We start from the raw sequence: 18848 nt of genomic DNA on the forward strand, positions 1-18848 counted from the left end.
TTTTGCTGAGTTAATTGGGGTTAAGTGACTTGCCCAGGATCACACAACTAAGAAATATTAAGTGTTTGAGATCACATTTGAACTCAGGTCCTCCTGACTTCTGATTGGTTTAAGATTGGAAAAGGAGTATGACAAGGCTATATTGTCACTTTTATTTGTTTGTTTATGTTTTTTTTTTTTTTTTGCTGAGTTAATTGGGGTTAAGTGACTTGCCCAGGATCACACAACTAGGAAATATTAAGTGTTTGAGATCAGATTTGAACTCAGGTCCTCCTGACTTCAGAGCTGTTACTCTATAAACTATACCACCTAGCTGCCCCTGTCACCTTATTTATTTAACTAATATGCAGAATACATCATGAGAAATGCTAGGCTGGATGAAATCAAAAGCTAGAATTATGAAGTTGTCAGGAGCTATATCAACAATCTCACATATGCAGAGGATAACATTCTGATGACAGAATATGACGAATTAAGAAGCCTCTTGATAAGGGTAAAAGAAGAGAGTAGAAAAGCTAGTCAGAAACTTAACATCAAAAAAACTAAGATCCTAAGATCTAGTCCCTTCATTTCCTGGCAAATAGAGGAAGAAGAAAAGAAAGCAATGTCAGATTTTATATTCTTAGGCTCAAAGATCACTGCAGATTGTCATCTACAGTCATGAAATTGAAAAAAAAAAAAAAAACTTGCTCCTTGGAAGGAAATCTGTGGCAAATTTGGACAATATACTAAAAAGCAGAGCTATCGCCTTACTGAGAAAGTTCTATACAATTAAAACTATAGTTTTTCCAGTAACAATGCATGGCTGTGAGAATTGTAAGGAATTGTAAGGAAAGTTGAGTGCCACAAAATTGATGTTTTGTAATTGTGGTATAACAGAAGACTCTGAAAGACCCTTTGACAATAAAGAGATTGAATCATTCAACATTTAAAGAAAAGAATTTGGGGTATCCACAGAAAGGTCAAACACTGAAGCAGAAGCTTAGATATTTTCACCATATGATGAAAAGATGGAATTCATTGAAAAAGACCCTAATGTTGGAAAAGATTGAAGGCAAAAGGGAAAGGGACATTAGAAAGTGAGATGGATAGATAATATCATGAAAATAATAAACATGAATTTGTTCAGACTTTGAGAGAAAGTAGAAGACAAAAGGGCCTGATGTGCTATATCCATGGGATCAGAGTCAAATATGAATGAACAGTTCAACAACTATAAAGAATGAGACACAAATGAACAACTCAACAATTATCCACACGTATAAGTGTGTATACACACACACACAAACACACACACACACACACACACACACACACACACACACACACACACACCCCTAAATTCTAGGTTCCTCCTAGAACCTTCATTTAAGTAAGGTGTACCAGAGGCCAGACAAGTCTCATTTTTCTCCAGACTTGACTTTGAACTTTTTCTGGACCCTGCACTAATTACCTAGTTTCCATCATCAACCTTCCCAACATTTCAGTTTTCTTTTAACTGTTACCTTTCCCCATTAGGAGTCAAGCACCTTTAGGTCAGGGTCTCTCTTTACTTCTGTTTGTATTTATATCCCCAGTGCTTAGCACAGTGCCTGGCACATAATAAGGCTTTTATAAAGGCCTGTTGAGCACATAAATAATTCAGATTTTGGCATCTCTATGTAAAACAATTTAAATTGTTCCAATTATAGCAATTATAAATTGTAGAACCGTATGTGTTAGGCCCAGCACAATCAAGAGGCAATAATCAGGATTTGTGTGGAATGAATACACCTTAATACATAGTCATAAATGCTCATGTGTCCTATGTTTCTGACATAAACAGCAATACTTTGAAAATATACCCTGCATGCATGATGAAAATGGAAATATGTTTCGAAGAATTGCATGTTTAACCTATACTGGATAGCTTGCTGTATTGGGGGAGAAAAGGGAGGAGGGAGAGAATTTGAAAGAGAAGATGTTGCAAAAGTAAATGCTGAATATACTGTAACCTATTTAACATGTAAAGGACTGCTTGCCATCTGGGGGAGGGAGTGGAGGGAAGGAGGGAAAAAATCGGAACATAAGTGAGTGCAAGAGATAATGCTGTAAAAAAATTACCCTGGCATGGGTTCTGTCAATAAAAAGTTATTTAAAAAAAAGTAAATGTTGAAAACTATCTTTGCATGTATTTGGAAAAATAAAGTACTATTTAAAATTTTTTTAAAGGAAAGAAAACTGCTTCAATGAGATCTAAAAATCATCAATGTGTTTAACACCTATTACAAGACATTTCTTGATAGGCACAAATAAGCCACCTTTCCCCATCATACATGTTAATGAATTTAATTCTAGAATTTTTTTTAAACTGTTTCATGTCCATTGACATGTTTTTGCCCCCAAAGTAAAAATATGTCAAGTAGACCCAACATAAAAAAAGTATGGTATAAGTTTATAATGACTTATAACCCTAAATATTAGAATAAGGAATAACTGAGAACAAGTCATTAAGATGTCATCAAATGCCCTTTAAAACAAAATTAATGTTTCCCATGACTTAATATGTTTAATAAGTATCAATCATATGTCTTCCCTTCTCAATGGGTTGGAGAGAGGCAGGGAAGAGGGAAATTGAAAATCTAACATTAAAAAAAATAAATCTATTTAAAGGAAGCATTTAGCCTAGAATCAGTTTGCTCAAGCCCTAGGGATTCCAGGACTGAATGGTCAGGCTAGAAAGAGATAATCAAGGGATAATCAAGCCCAGATAAAGTGAAGTGATTTACTCAAGGTTACCTAAGTAATTAGTCGTAGAAATAGAAATAGAACTTAGGTTTACTAACTCTAGGCAGCTAGGTGCCTTGGAAGAGAGAATGCTGGGCCTCGAGTCAGGAAGGCTCATCTTTCTTAGTTCAAATCTGATCTCAGACACTTTTTAGTGTGTGACCCTAGCCAAATCACATAATCCTATATGCCTGTTTCCTCATTTATAAAGTAAGCTGGAGAAAGAAATGGTAAACTACTCTAATATCTTTGCTGAGAAAACCCTAAAATGTATTCATAAAGAGTCAGATATGCTTGAAAATAATTAAACAACTGCTAACTTCTAGATTAAGATTTTTCAATTTTTCTGCTGTAACTTATCCCTCAAAGAGCAATTAAAACTGATCCCTTCAAGTATTGAAACATTTTTTATTTTAAGCATTTATAGAAATATATCTAAAATGAATTATGCACCTACCTCTTTTCTTAAATAGAGCATAATGCACAACCTAACATACTGCCAACTTGATGTTTTCCTTATGAATAACAATTCCAATACTGACCCAAATATCAGGGAGATGATGCCATGACATGAAAGTGAATTGAATTTAAGTGAGGGAGGGCAATTCAGGGTCATCTGCCTCACTTCTTCCTCCAGAATCCTCTGAGACCAGTGGCCAGGTATAGATACAGGATAACTGGAGATGGCCTTGGATACAGTAGGAGACCTTGGTCTTTTTATGTTATGGTCTTTAACAGGTCTTAGTTTGACACTGAAGCCATACCCATTCAGTGATAAAGTCTAGGTAGCAATTGCAGCAAAGAATGGCCTCTTTCACCTCTCGGGGTTTTCTGGCTACATTTCTTTCTTAGGGCATGTGTAAAACACAAATCACAGTGAGTCTCCACACTGATTGACCCAGGGCAAGCCCCCAGTTGGTCATAGTTGGGACCTAATATATTCAGAGTGAATGTAAATAGCAAACACTTCCATTTTGGCCAGAAACCTTGAGGATCTTTCCAGCCCAGATTTTACAAGCATTTAGTAAACACCTATTGTACAACAAGTAGCATCATGCTAGAGGATGGATGCTGAAGATTATACAAAGATAAGAAATGAAAGAACCCTTACTCTCAAGGATCTTATATCCTAACAAAGGAGGTATACAGAGAATGAATACAAGATAATTAGGGAGGAATGGCAGTAACAGCAGATGATGTCAAGATTCTTGTAGAAGGTTGTGCTTAAACTGTCTCTTAAAGGAAGTAAAAAATCCTTTAAGTCAGAGATTAGGAGATGGCTTGCAAGTAAGAAGAATGATCTATGTGAAGGAATGGAGATGATCCATGAGGAACATGGGACAGAAGGCAAGTTTGGCCACACAGTAGAGTGCAGAAAAGGAGTATGTAGAAAGACAAATTTATATAATCAGAAAATAATGAATTTGGAATCAGAACATGTATGTTTGAATCATAGTTGTACTACTATCTTTATAACTTTCAGCAAGAATCTCTTTGCCACAGTTTATCAAATAAGAGGATGTACTAGATGATTACTAAGTTCCTCCAATTCTAAAATCTATGACCCTCTGATCCTATTTGATTTTAGAAGCAACTGGGAGCCATCGGAATTTACTGAATCAGGAAGTTACAGTCAGATATGCACCTAAGAAAAATATTACGGCAACAGCAGTAGAGGATGAATATGAGTGGTGAAAGAATTGTGGCAGGATGCCAATTAGGAGACCATTGCAATGATGGATAAAATGATAAGAGGAAGCATGAGACAGGTGTTCTAGGGAATAGGAACAGCAAGATCTAACAACTGATTGGCTATGTGAGGCAAGTAATTAAGGACAGCACTGACTCATGAACCAGGCAGAATAGAAGAATGGATAGGGCTTTTGACAGAAAAAAGACACTGTCTGAAAGAAAAGACAAGTTCCATTTTACACTTTTAAAGTTTGTGATGTTTCCAGGATACTCCTTATGAAATGCTCAATAAACAGCTGGTAATGTGATGCCAGGGTTAAGGGGAGAGACTGGGGCTGAACACATATATCTTAGAAACACATGCAGAAGAAAACAAACCCCAAGAGAAAGAAACCCAAAGGGTACAAAGAGATCATGGGATTACAGATTTAGAACTAGAAAGGACTTTGCAAATCATTAAGACTAACCCTCTCTTTTTTTTCCATTTTTAATTTGTGGATTAAAACAAGCATTTCCATAACATAGTGTTTTTTTTTTTAAAAGATTAGTGCATATGAAACTGCAAATCTACTATGTACAAGCCATTGTTCCTTTAAAATATATAATAAAGCTATCATATAATTTTTTTCATTTGATTTTCCTTCCTTCCCTTCCTCCCCACCACAGAGATGGCTATCATTAGACACAAATAGAGTGTGTATGTGCATATATGTGCGTGTGTAAAATTATTCTACTCAGACTTCTATTTATCAGCTTTTTCTTTGGATGCAAAGAGTGCTTTTCTTCATACATCCTTTATAGTTAATTTGGGTAATTTTAATAGCAAAAATGACATTCTCTCATAGGCATCCTTAAAACAATATTACTATATATAATGTCCCCTTGATTCTGCTCATTTCACTCTTTTTTTCATGCAAGTCTTTCCATGTTTTTCCAAGATCACAGAACTTATCATTTCTTAAAGCATAGTATTCCATCACAATTATATACCACAACTTGTTATTCTCCAATTTTTGGGCATCCCTGCAATTTCCATTTTTTGCCACCACAAAGAGAGCTGCTGTAAGCATTTTAGAATACATAGATTCTTTTACTTAATCATCTTTAGAAATAGACATAGTAGTGGCATTGCTGAGTCAAAGGATATAGACAGTTTAATAACTCTTTGGGCATAATTCCAGAGTGTTTTCCAAAATTGTAAGATCAGTTCACAATTCTACTAAGAATGAATTATTAGTGTCCCAATTTTTCCACATCTCCTCCCATATTTGTCATTTTTTCATTCAATCATTTTGACCAATCTGATAGATGTTACCTCCAGGTTGTTTTAAGTTGTATTTCTCTAATCAATAATGATTTAGAGAATTTTTTCATGACTACAAATTGTTTTGATTTCTTCATTGGAAACTGCCTGTTGATATCCTTCCACCATTGACCAATTAGGGAAAGACATATTTTTATAGATTTGAAAAGTCTGTAAGTGAGATGAGACTTTTTTCTGAGAAACTATCAAATTCTTTCCCCAATTTTCTGCTTTCTTTCTGATCTTGGATCCTAATTACTATCCCTGCCTTTTTTGCATTACCTGTTGCATAATAAATTCTACTCCAACCTTCCATTTTAACTGTCATTCTTAAATGTGTTTCTTGTAAACAACATATTGTTGGATTCTGATATTTAATCCATTCTGCTATTTCTGTTTTATAGGTGAATTTATTCCATTCTCATTCAAGGTTATAATGATTATTTGTAAATTTCCCTTAATCTCAGCCTCTAATTTCTCTCCTTATCCTCATCATGCCTTATTTTATTCACCCCTTTGAGAGTCCCTCCTTTATCTCCCTCCCCCAATGTTAATCTATACACCTTTCTAAAAGTCTAAAAGTTCTAAAAGTGCTTACCCTGTCCCCACTTTTCTTATTTCTCTACATGTTCAGGAGACTTCCACACCCTCCAGATGTGCACGGTTTTTCCTCTTCAACCCAGATGAGAGTAAGATTCCAACATTACAAGCCCTCTATCCCCACCTGCTCTCTATACTAGTTCTTCATTTCATGCCCCATTTTTATGAGAGAATTGCTCTCTTTTACCTTTTCCTACCCAATTTTATTGTTTAGAATCAATCCATATTACACAACTCAACCCTAACCTTTCTTTCAAACTATCTTAGTAATGATGGCAGCTTAAAATAACATTCATATATAATAGTTTAACTTTAATAGGAGTGCCTTAAGGTTAATCTTTACGTTTCTCTTATATTTCATTATAATTTACAAATGAGAAAAACGAATCCCAGAGAGGTTCTCATAAGTTTCCCAAACAATGCCTGAGGCATATTTGAACTCAGGTCTTCCTGACCCTAAGTCCAGTGCTCTGATTCACTATAACACCCAAAATAGAAGAAAGCCCAAGACAAAGCATAGGAGAATGTGATGAACCAACAAGGGAAAACTGAAAAGGAGTGGTCAATAAACTAGGAGGGAGTAATGTCTCACAAAAACTCAGAGAGAAAGAGAGTATTGTACAAGGAGAGGATGAGTCAACAATGTCAACCACAGGAGGTGGCTTAAGAAAGTGGGGACTCCAAAACTTCATTTAAGAAAGGAGTTCAGCTCAAACATCTCCTTATTTCCGATCTGAATATTCAACTTTGAGACTTCTTGAATTAGTCACCCACTGATTTTTTGTGTTGTCTTGCTCTATTAGGTTATAAACTTCTTATCGGCAAGATTGTTTTTTTTTGTTTGTTTATTTGTTTGTTTAAAGCATTTCTATCCCCAGCATTTGACACAATCCCTGGCACATAGCAGGTATGCAAAAAACACTTTATGATTAACAGAACTGAGAATAGACCATCAGATTTGGCAGTTAAAATATAACTTTGGAAAAAATAGTTTCAGGTGATTGATGAGGTAGGTATCCAAACTGGGTTGAAGAATAAGAGAAAAAGGAAATTAAGACAGCAATTGTAAACAAATCACATGTTATTCCCTTCATGCCATCCTAGCCCACAACTTGCTAGTGTGAATCCTCTATGGGCTAAGAAATCAAACTTGTTGGAAGTGGTAATGAAGAAAGAAAAGGAGGTCTCTGAACAGGACCAAGGGGTTTCGCCTGAAAAACAAATAAAAGGCTTTACAACAGCTAAGTAGGTTATTCAAAAGCCTTTTTAACTTCTATATTTATAGGATTATGAAATTTAGGCCTAAAAGGGATCTTCCACATTATCCAGTCTCAATCCTTTCACTTTGTAGATGATAAAAATGAAACCCATGAGATGAGACAACCTAAGAAAGCCCAGGGTTGTACAGATATCAAGCAGCAGAACCAGGACAGAAACCCAGGTTTCCTAGATTCCTTCTGAGTTTTGGTCCATGTCTTATGGTAGCATTGCACCTGTTACTGATCAGTCTATAGGCAAACCAAACCTCATCTCCACATCATAGCAAGCTTCTTCTCATCTAACATCAGGACACCAAAGCCTAGCCAGCATGGCCATCTGTGCTCTGCTTTGCCATCCATCTCTCACTTACAAAAGTAGAGTCCCTCAGAAATTATGGGTCCTCCAAAAATTATGGAGGTAGGTTTACATAGCATCACTCCCACCATAAGAAATGAATCCACTAAGCTTTCAGTCTTGCAAGAGGCAGAGTTTCCCTGGCTTAATCAAAGAGTATATTTAATCTCAAATAAACCTTTATTCTATCAGGGCAAGAAGGCCATCTTGCCAGTCCTATACCTCCCACCTCCCATCACATACACACACACTTTCTACTTCTTACTCAGAAAACAATAAGATAAAATGTGCCCTTACTGCTATAAAGGGCATGATAATCTAATGCCCTGTGACTCCACTTTAAACCCTTGTGATTCTAGACTTAAGGCTTCTGAAACAAGTTCTTTTCTCTCAATCACATTCCACACTCCCTCATCAATGACTGTGGTAGCCCTAGCCCTCTAAAATTCCTAACCAAGACAGCTGTCAACTTTCATTATTCTTATGGAACCTTCATTCTATTTTTAACTAACATATTAGACTTCTTCCTCTCACATTCTTTCTATCTCCTAGTAATCACAGAAACCTAGCTTCCTGAAGATATCACAGTCCAAGTTCCCTTTTCTGAAACAGGTGTACTTTCTCTCATATCCTGATGCTGGGATCAACAGGGGGAATGGGAACAACTCCAGGTCCAGATCTTAGATTCTTAGAGTTATTATTTATCAAAACATGTAAGTCATTTCTCATCAATCTTTCTTAATCTGAATTCCTTCCCACTGTTAATTATCTCTAATTTACCCTATACATAACTTGTTTGTACCTAAGTGTTTGCATGTTATCTCTTCCATTAGACTACGCAATCCTGGAGAATACAGATTGTCTTTTGTCCTTTCTATTTCTAGTACTTACACATTATTTGGTATATAGTAGATGCTTAATAAATGCTTGCTAACTAAATGACAGACTATCCTTATGTGTAATAGATTTTAATCTGGCTTGTTCTCAATACAGAATCCACACAAAGATTCTTGCTTTCCAGGTCTCTCAATCCCTATGATCTGCAGTAGTATTTGACACTTATTTACTTCACTCCATTTCAGCTATACAGAGATGGCCAAACCCTTGACGTCATCATCACCCAGAGATGCTCTATCTCTATAAGCAAAACTCTGAAATCTTTAGTCAATATCCTATCTTTTCAGTTCTCACACCATCAAATCTTGATCTTTAGTAATAAGTTCAATTGCATATGTTCCTTGATCCATTATCCTATTATTGGTCATACCTATTCAACTCAATCTTTACACTATTCCAAATCATCTACCTTCTCTTCCCTGTTCAAATACTATTAAATCCTTCTAGGGAGTCACAATGCCATTTTGACTTAAGGCCACTAAAAATTAATCTGAAACTTCACCGCTGCATGCTAATCCACTGATGTCCCCACAGATCTTCTCTTCTCAACAACCTATACTACCACCTCCAAAAGGACCTCATCTCATACTTTACTAAAATAATTTGAGGCTATACATCCTAACCTCATTCTCTTTCCCAGTTCCACACTTCAAATTACCTGTTTTATCCCCTAGTCCTTTCCATCTTTACTCCAATCTCAGAGGATAATATAGTCCTTACCTTCCACAAAACTAACCCTTTAATGGTGCCCTTGCTTTCTTCCCCATTCATACCCTTTAGCAAACTGCTCTCATTCAACCATTCTTTCTCTCTCCCCAATTTTCTACTCCATTTATCTACTAGTTCCTTCCTTGCTACCTTCAAAGATGTCAAGATCTCCCGCATCTTTAAGGAACCTTCACTTGATCCAAGCATTTCATCAACCTATCATATTCTATCTTACCTGCCTTTTACAGCCAAACTTCTAGAAACTATCCTCTATACTTTTTGCCTTCACTTTCCCACATTTCACTCACTTTGAAATATACCTTCTATTTCCACCACTTTTTTATATTACTGTCTCCCAAGATCAATTATGATCTCTTTATTACTATTTTTTAAAAAAGGAAAAGGAAAAGGAAAGAAAAGGAGGCAAGAGAAGAGCAGGTGTGCTTTTTCCTTGTTTTCCTCCATAATTGTCCTTGTTTCCTATATATTTAATACCATTAATCAGCCTTTTAGTTTTGGGATTTTCTCTCCTCTCTAGGCTTTAATAAAACTGAACTGTCATGGTTCTCTTTCATCCTGTCTGGTCCTTCAAGGTCTCCACTGGAGGATTATAATACAGCTCCCATCCTTATGTATATCCCAGAGTTCTGTTTTGGAGCCTTCTCTTTCTATATGATGAGATTATCATTTCCCATGGATTCCACTATTATCCCTATGCAGATGGCTCCCAAAACAATCTATCTAGCCCTCATCCTCCCCTTTTAAACCCCAAATCCTCATCTCCAACTACTTAAAGACACATCTATCCAGGTATTCCACAGGTCTCTCAAACTCATTTTCAAAAGAGAAGTCACCTTTCCCTTATCGTCCTATCATTCAAGTGTTTCTAGTCACCTCAGGTTTATAACCTGGGAGTTTTCTTTGATTCTTCAATCTCACTCATCTTCCAAATTCAATCAGTTCTCAAGTTTCGTCAATTATATCTCTTTAACAACTCTTGCACTTACACCCTTCTCTGTACTCATACAACACCCACCTTATTTCAGAACCTCAACACTTTTCATCCATACTATAATGACTTAACTGTTCTCCCATTCTGATGAGTCCCCTATCCAATTTATTTTCCATAGCACTATAAAATCGATATCCCTAAAGCACATATCTGACTGTCACTCTCCTGATCATTTCAGTTCCATATTGCCTTTAAGATAAAATATAAACTCTTCTGTCTGGCACTTAAAATCCATTACATTAAGGCTCCAGGTTATCTTTCCAGATTGAATGTACATTGTTCTCTTCATAAATACATTTTCCCCAACCAAAGTAGTCTTACTGTGCCCCCTACATTCCATCTCTTATTTATGTGTCTTTGCATAGGCCTCTCCTCAATTCCTAAAATGTTTTCCCTCCTTATTTCTACCTTTTGGAACTCCTGTCTTTCTTCCAGCCACAGACCAAGTGCTACCTCCTTTGAGACCACAGGCTTTTAGCAACATTACCCTTCCTAGTCTTAATTTCCCCCCTCAAAAATGACCCTTTTTGTATATACTTTGTATTGACTTCTGTGTGATTTTCTTGTTTCACCTCCATTACATTAGAATGTAAGTTACTTTAGCACAAAAAACAAACTAACTTTTTTATTAGTATCTCCCAAAACTAGCACACTACCTGGTACATAGAAGGCACTCAACAAATATTTATTGATATTGAGTTTCAGAAATCTGAAATTCACAGAAGTCTGATTTTGGGATTGGATGGAAAAAGAAGGTATTCCAGTATATTGTTCACAAATACAAAAGTCAATCAAGGAAGATTTAATAAGGATGCTTTCCATTTGCAATTGCTTTCTTGTCCTTTTTTAAAATGAAATTTTACTCCTTTATTTTCTTGATACATTATGAAAAATTATGTTAAGCTATATCTGTCTTAAGTAGCTTTTATATCTTATACCTCTTCATCAGTCTGCTGCTAAATAATTGGGTAGTGTTTTTTTTACTAAGCTGCTCTGCTCAAGGATTATGACAACAACTCTAAGTGGTTCTAAACAGTGACCTGCAAATCTCAGGTCAAGTGAAATACTTCAATAAACAGTATGATATAATATAAAGAGACTAATAATTCTGCACAAGTTCACTTTAGTTGTCTTAATATAGACACACTAACAACATGATGGAAAGAGTACAGGAATGTACTTTATTTTTAATGTTTTAAATCATGATGAAAGGGACTTCTAAATCCTAATATATGTATAAATGACTGAGAATGATGACTCTTTTAGTCATCTATTTACCTTGGGATTTTATTTAACCATTCAACATGTCATTATTTAAAATCAGCGTTTCCACAAAACTATTTCACAAAACTTTGACTGGGAAACTAATGGGAAATTTTTTTTTTATCCCCCTGAAAAAGGTTTAAGCTCAAAAACAGCCACAATATCATTAATTGCTGTACTCTGAAATATGGTTCCACAAGACACTAGCTACTTTAAAGACACAAAAATAGTACATATCAAAATTACAGAGTGAAAAAAATTAAAGCAAACTAGTTACAATATTATAATTATAAGCATTTAATACATTAAAAAAAAAAACTTCCAGAATACTGTATGATGGCATATCTGCAATAATGTCACATTTTAGTTTTATCTTTAATTATGATATCTCAGAATATATGATAGAACTATGTTTTTGCTCAAGCACTTAAAAGGTAAAAATATGACTCACCAGACTAAATCCCAGCAGATGTCACGGTATAGTTTCCAGTGAGTCCCAAGAGAGCACAGGCATACTAATTTTCTTTCTATTCTCCAGATCCTGAACATGAAATATAAAAATAAACCATTAATTTAAACCTCCCCAAAAATTCTAAGTTACAATTTGCAAAGCCACACACAATCTGTAAATGTAAAACAAAATAACAGGACTATAACTTATCAAGAGAGGGTACAAATTATAGAGGTTTTAGCATTCAATTCATTCAATTACAAAAGTTTTGAGTTCATTGAACTAAAGGAAAACACAAAAGTTTTAAAGTGCTAGTTTTTGTGCACTATTTAAAAAAAAATCCTGGTGGAGATTCAGAAAGGCTAACTAGTCTAAATAAAAGGATAAGAGTTCAAATCTGGAGATTAATTGCTGGCTATAATATCCTGATCCTTCTGTGAATTCATACAATTTTCTTTTCTATGTCTCTCCCCCTTATCAGTGAAATGTAAGCAATTATAATCCCCTTCAGGAGATTATTATGAGGAATAAACAATGATTGTCAAACACTTGGGAAATAAGGAGAAAAGTTGTAATTTTTTAAAACAATAAAAGCACTGGATGTTTTCTACCATCTCTACATATAAGTGTGTGTGTGTGTGTGTGTGTGTGTGTGTGTAAATAGGTAGGTGGGTAGTATCATCTCTTAGAACAATTTAAGATTCAGCAAAACTCCCCAAAGTGCATTTCTACCCACATATGATTTCATTGTTATATTTTTAAGGAACAAGGAAAAGGAGAAAAAAAAAAGAATTATATCTTTGGGCTTGGATATGGTAGGATTGAGGAAAGAGAGAAATTAAGGACGACTCTAAGTTTATAAACCAGTGTGGCTGAGAGGATGGTGGTACTCTAAATAAAAATTGAAAAGCATGGAGGATGGGTTTATGGAAAAGGTAATGAGTTGTTTGGACATACTGAGTTTCAAGTGTTTGTTGAACATTCTGAGGAAAATTTAATTTTTCTTTACAATAATAGCTTTTTATTTTTCAAAATACATGCAAAGATAAGTTTTTAACATTCACCTCTGCAAAACCTTGTGTTTTTTCCTTTCCTCCCCACTTCCACCTTTCCTTGACATCAAGCAATCCAATATTGGTTAAACATGGGCAATTTTTCTCAACAGAGCAAATTTAATTTTAATATAATCACACACACCATCTATTTATTCATCCCTAACCATCAATCTTAAATCTCCAACTGCTTAACTTAAATTTCAATCTGGATGTCCCATAGACATCTCAAATTCAAGTCCAAAACAGAATTCATTGTCTCCCCCACACATATATCATCTCCTCTTCCTAACTTTCTAATAACTATTGAGAGACACCATAATCTTCAGTCACTTAGGTTCAAATACTATGTGTCATTCTTTTATTGTACTTTGCTATAATTATACTATACTCTGCCAAGTCCTATTGATTCTATAATGGCAGCTGGGTAACACAGTGAATAGAACAATAGGCTTAGAGTCATCTTCATAAAGTCATATCTGGCCTGAGACACTTACTGTCTAAGTAACCATAGGCAAATCACTTCCTTCTTTTTGTCTCAGTTTCTCAGCTGTAAAATCAGTTGAACCACTCCATTATCTTTGTCAAGAAAATCCCAAATTCACAAGGAGTCAGATATGACTGAAAATAACTTTAAAAAAATTTTTTTTGATTTTATCTTTACAACATCATTCATAGATGTCCCCTTCTTTCCATTCATATAGTCACCACCATGGCCCTCATGATCTCATACCTATACTACTGCAGTAGGCTGCTGCTTGATTTCCTTGCCTAGAGTCTATCAAACATTCAGCTGCCAAAATGAACTTTCTAAAACATAGATCTGACCATATCATCCCAACACAATAAAGTCCAGTGCTCCCTTTAGTGATAAGATACAACATAAAGGCTGATTACTTTTTTAACATCTCCCAAATTCCCCTGCATAGCTTCACAATTTGACTCCCTCTTATTTCTCCAGTCTTTTTACAACTTGAATACCTTCCTTGCCTCCTTATTCTTCACAGAATATTCCATCTCTCAACTTATAGCCTTTCTCCATGCCTGGAAATGCTCTCCCTCCTTGTCTTTACCTCCTTCAACCCACAACTTAAATATTCCTTTCTTTTCCAAATCCCCTTTTCTAATGTCTGCCCTCTGAAATGACTCCCAATTAAACTGCATATATTTTCTATTTACATAGTAGTTTGCTTGTGGATTCCTCCATCAGAACTGAAGTTTCTTGAGAGCAGGGACGATATTTTTGCCTTTCTTGGTAATGTCAGCAGTTAACAGTGTCTAGCCATAGGCACTCATATTGTTGTTGCTCTAACTTGACTTTAGCAACAATCAATGGCATTTAGGCACTTCATATCATGAGATCTTCTAACATAAAAGTTATAAATACAGTAACATTACAGACAGGAGGGAGAGAAGAAGAAATGGAGGGAGGGAGAGAGAAAGGGAAGAAAGAAAGGAAAAAAAGAGGCAGGGAGGGAGAGAGAGATAAGAAGCACCAGATTATCTTAATTGTTTCCTGAGCAACTTGTATGTGGACCAGAAGCAACAGTTTGACTGGCTAAAGGTTGAAAAAGAAGCATGACAAAGTTATTATATTACCATCTTATTTATTAACTTATGTGCAAAGTCCATTATGAGAAATGCCAAAGTTAGAATTAAGGTTGTCACGAGAAATATCAAGAATCTCAGATAAGTAAAAGATATCACTATGATGGCAGAAAGTGAAGAGGAATTAAGAAGCCTCTTGAAGGTGAAAGAGGAGAGTAGAAAAGCTGGTTTGAGGTTTAACATATTAAAAAAAACTAAGTCCTGGCAACTGGTCCCATCACTTCCTGGCAAACAGAGGGAAAAGTGCAAGCAATATCAGATTTTATATTCTTGGGCTCAAAGATCACTGTAAACAGTGACTTCAGTAATGAGATTAAAAGGTACTTGCTCCTCAGAAGAAAAGCTATGGCATATATGAACTAAAAAGCAGAGACATAATCTTACTGACAAAAGTCCATATAGTCAATGACAGAATCAACACTTTGGAATTATAGTGCTAAAAAAGACTCTGAAAGTAGCAAGGAAATTGAATCAGCTAATACTTAAAGAAATTAATTCAGGCTATCGAAAGTTCAAATACTAAAGCTGAAGCTTAGATACTTTGACCATATAATAAGATAGTATTCATTGGAAAAGATCCTGGTGTTAGGAAAGATTGAAGACAAAAGGAAAAAGGGACAGCAGAAGATGAGATGGATAAATAATATCATGGAAACAATACTTGGACAGACTTTGAGAGATAATGAAGGACAAAAGGGTCTGACATGTATGTCCATGGAATCATAAAGAGCTGGGCAGAACTAAACAACAATGATTAAGAGAATTTAAATCTTAAAAATAAATTATTAAAATTAAAAATATTTTTAAAAATATATATAGGAAGGAAAGCTCATTCTATCTAGTTGGAAGAAAAGAAGGTCAGTGAAAGTTTTATGGAGATGACATTTAACTAGATCCCAAAGAATGATCTGGGCTTCATTCAATAGGTAGAGATGGCAGCCAAGGGCCCTCATGGTCCCTGTATCACAGAAGTAGAATAGGGCAAAGTATGCTTGACAAGTGGCATTTTGTTTACAGCATATGCACAAAGTAATGTCATTTACTCTTTTATGTTTCTTCATGTGTAAAGTAAAAAAAGGTTGCGCCAGTTGGCCTCTGACTTACAGTCTTTTGATACTGTAACTTTGAAACCTTGGAACCCGCATTACTTTACAAGATCAGAATATTCTATTTGCTTTCTGGCTTCCTCCAACACTTAACTCAAATCCTTCTTTTTCCAAGTGGCTTTTTTAATCCCCCCCCACCCTTCTTCTTTCTAGAGCCTTCCTTTTAAGATGACTCCCCAATTAAATGGTACAATGTAGGAAGGGTTTTTTTAATGCCAGGCCCTCCAACATACTTCTTCAACCTCATCTCTCTGTCTCCTCTCTTGTACTTTATGGGTCATCAAGATGTTTACTTAGAAGACTCTCCCTGACCACAATTTTCAATCACTAAAATCCTTTGCATCCTAGAATGCCCAGCTCTTCCACATAGATGACACTTAGCTAATTTCCTGCTCCATCAGCCGTGAGGTTGGCCTCTTCAGAACTCTTAACAGTAATTTGTACCTATCTTAAATTCTAATTAGTGAAAACATTTATCTTTTCTAGTAGACTATAATAAGTTCCTTGAGGGCAAGAATAAAATCTTATTTATCCTGATTATTGTTCACATCCAACACACGGGCATATACATAAAAGCTGCATAATAAGTACTGAATGACTTTCTTAATTTTATAACAGAAACTTCTCTGTATTAAATCACAAACATTCACGAATGGAGAGATCATAAGCCCTTTGGATACATAGAGACTGCTAGATAAACAGACATATATACACAAACAACATATATATGCATAAAACATACATACATACATATACATATTTTTTTCTTCTTAGTATTGAAGTAGAATACTAGCCATTAGTTGGGAAGACTGAATTCAAATCTGGCCTCTGAAATTTACTTGCTATGGTGGTAAATAACTAGACCCCTGCCTGTCTCAGTTTCTTCATCTGTAAAATGAGGATTAAAAATAGTACCTAGTTCACAGGATTGTTATAAGGATCAAATGAAATAATATTTGTAAAACACTTTGCAAACCTTAAAAACACTAAGTAAATGCTAGCTATTATTAGCATTCTAAAATGGTATTTATATAATATTTAAGGTTCCTCCTATCTCTGTTAAAAAAAAAAAAGGCAGTATTCAGAATTCTTTTATAAAGAGAATACATATTCTGAAATGGTCAAATGAAAAAGTATTTGTTCCTGCTATATTCCAGGAACTGTGCTAAGTACCTGAAATCAAGCTCAAAGAACAAAACTTTATTTTCTGTTCTCAAGAAACTTACATTCTATATGTATAGGAAAGCTGTGGTATAATGACTTTTTCCTAGTATTTAAATTTAAGTAATAATCATAAAATTTAGTGACTGTTTCTTAAACTTAGATTTCCAAATATCAAGTCATCTTATCATTGAGCACAACTATGATACATCATGGTATTAAATCAACCAAATGACATACAAATATTTAATTAATGGGTCTCATATTACCTTAGTATATACTTTGCATATTTCTGTAGATTACAAACTCCTGGAAGGAGGAGAGCACATCATAAATGTTTTTGTATTAATTACCAAATTATAGCATAAATCAAAAACCAAATTAGGAAAAAGAAAAATCAAGAAACCCTAATCACTATGCTGCTCTAGAAGTTCCATGTAATCCTTAGCCCAATTCCCTGTTCAGCCTTATAAGTATGATCTATATAATTTGTGTACTTCTAGGATTAGAATTTTAAATAATGATTCCAAAACGGATTACAAAGTTGTATCTATTACTAAAAAATTTAATTATTTTGAACTCTCAGAAGCTTATTTTATCAATATTAAGAAGACTACTCAAAATAGTTAAAGAATATTCAAAATAGTTTAAAAGACTATAATAAAATATTTAATATTCAACTCATTTCTTGACCTATTATCATAATTTGAGGAAGGGAAAAAGACAAGGGGGAACCCTATAAACCAAAGGTATATGGCAACAGAGGGAATGGTCAGTAATTTCATGGCAAATAAACCATAGTAACAGATTATACCTATTGTTCACTCACCCAGCTTAAAAAAGAACACAGTATCAAAGAAAAAAACAACAAAGTGAAACCAAGGGAGCACTCTATATTTTGTCGCCATCTTTTTTTCATTTATGATATGACTCATTATTCTGTGTAACTGAATGCTGAGTAATATGTCATTACACAGCTATTTTTAAAAAGATCACATTTCACATTACTGAAAATACCACAGGAGAGTACAAGAATGAACATTCTCCAAGAGTGACTTTCTAAAAGTAGGTAAAGGTAAATAGATAAAGGTACACCATAAAGTCTTGATCAGAGATGGCATGATGGACAGATAAGATGGAAAAACCCAAGTTCAAATTAAGCTTCAGACACTAACTAGTTGTGTGACCCTGGGCAAGACAGAATCTAAATTATAAAATGGTGATAATAATAGTACCTGCTTCTCAGGGTTGCTGTACAGAACAAGTGAGACAATTTCTTTAAAGTACCTGATACAGAATAGGCATTTTATAAATACTGATTTCCTTCCTTCTCTTTAATAACTACTGAAAGTGAACTTATGATAAAAACAAGTAAAATATGTTACATTGACAAGTAAAAAACATCTGACATCAAAAAAAGAAAATTTCATGATTAGAGGATCACAGACAGAATTGGGAGGAAACCCTAAAGTTATCTAGTCCGAGCCCCTCATTTTTCAGATGAATAAATTGAGGTCCAATGTGACTTAACCAAGATAACACAAACAGTAAGTGGAAGAGTCATAATTTGATTCCAGGCCTTCTGACTTCAAATCCAACACATTTCTTTCTACTA

General features: G+C 34.9%; 1 protein-coding gene across 3 annotated transcripts in view; it reads right to left on the reverse strand.

Moving 5' to 3' along the window:
- The window catches only part of MACIR (macrophage immunometabolism regulator), a 93920-nt gene that overhangs the window by 20888 nt on the left and 54184 nt on the right, over positions 1-18848 (reverse strand). For all 3 annotated transcript variants that reach the window (XM_051995004.1, XM_051994994.1, XM_051995013.1), the window contains exon 2: positions 12307-12396. The gene's annotated coding sequence lies outside the window, so the exon portion shown is untranslated. The remainder of the gene's footprint in view (positions 1-12306; positions 12397-18848) is intronic.

This window comes from Antechinus flavipes, chromosome 1 (genome assembly GCF_016432865.1).
Source record: "Antechinus flavipes isolate AdamAnt ecotype Samford, QLD, Australia chromosome 1, AdamAnt_v2, whole genome shotgun sequence".
In the NCBI taxonomy this organism is placed as follows: Eukaryota; Metazoa; Chordata; class Mammalia; order Dasyuromorphia; family Dasyuridae; genus Antechinus; species Antechinus flavipes.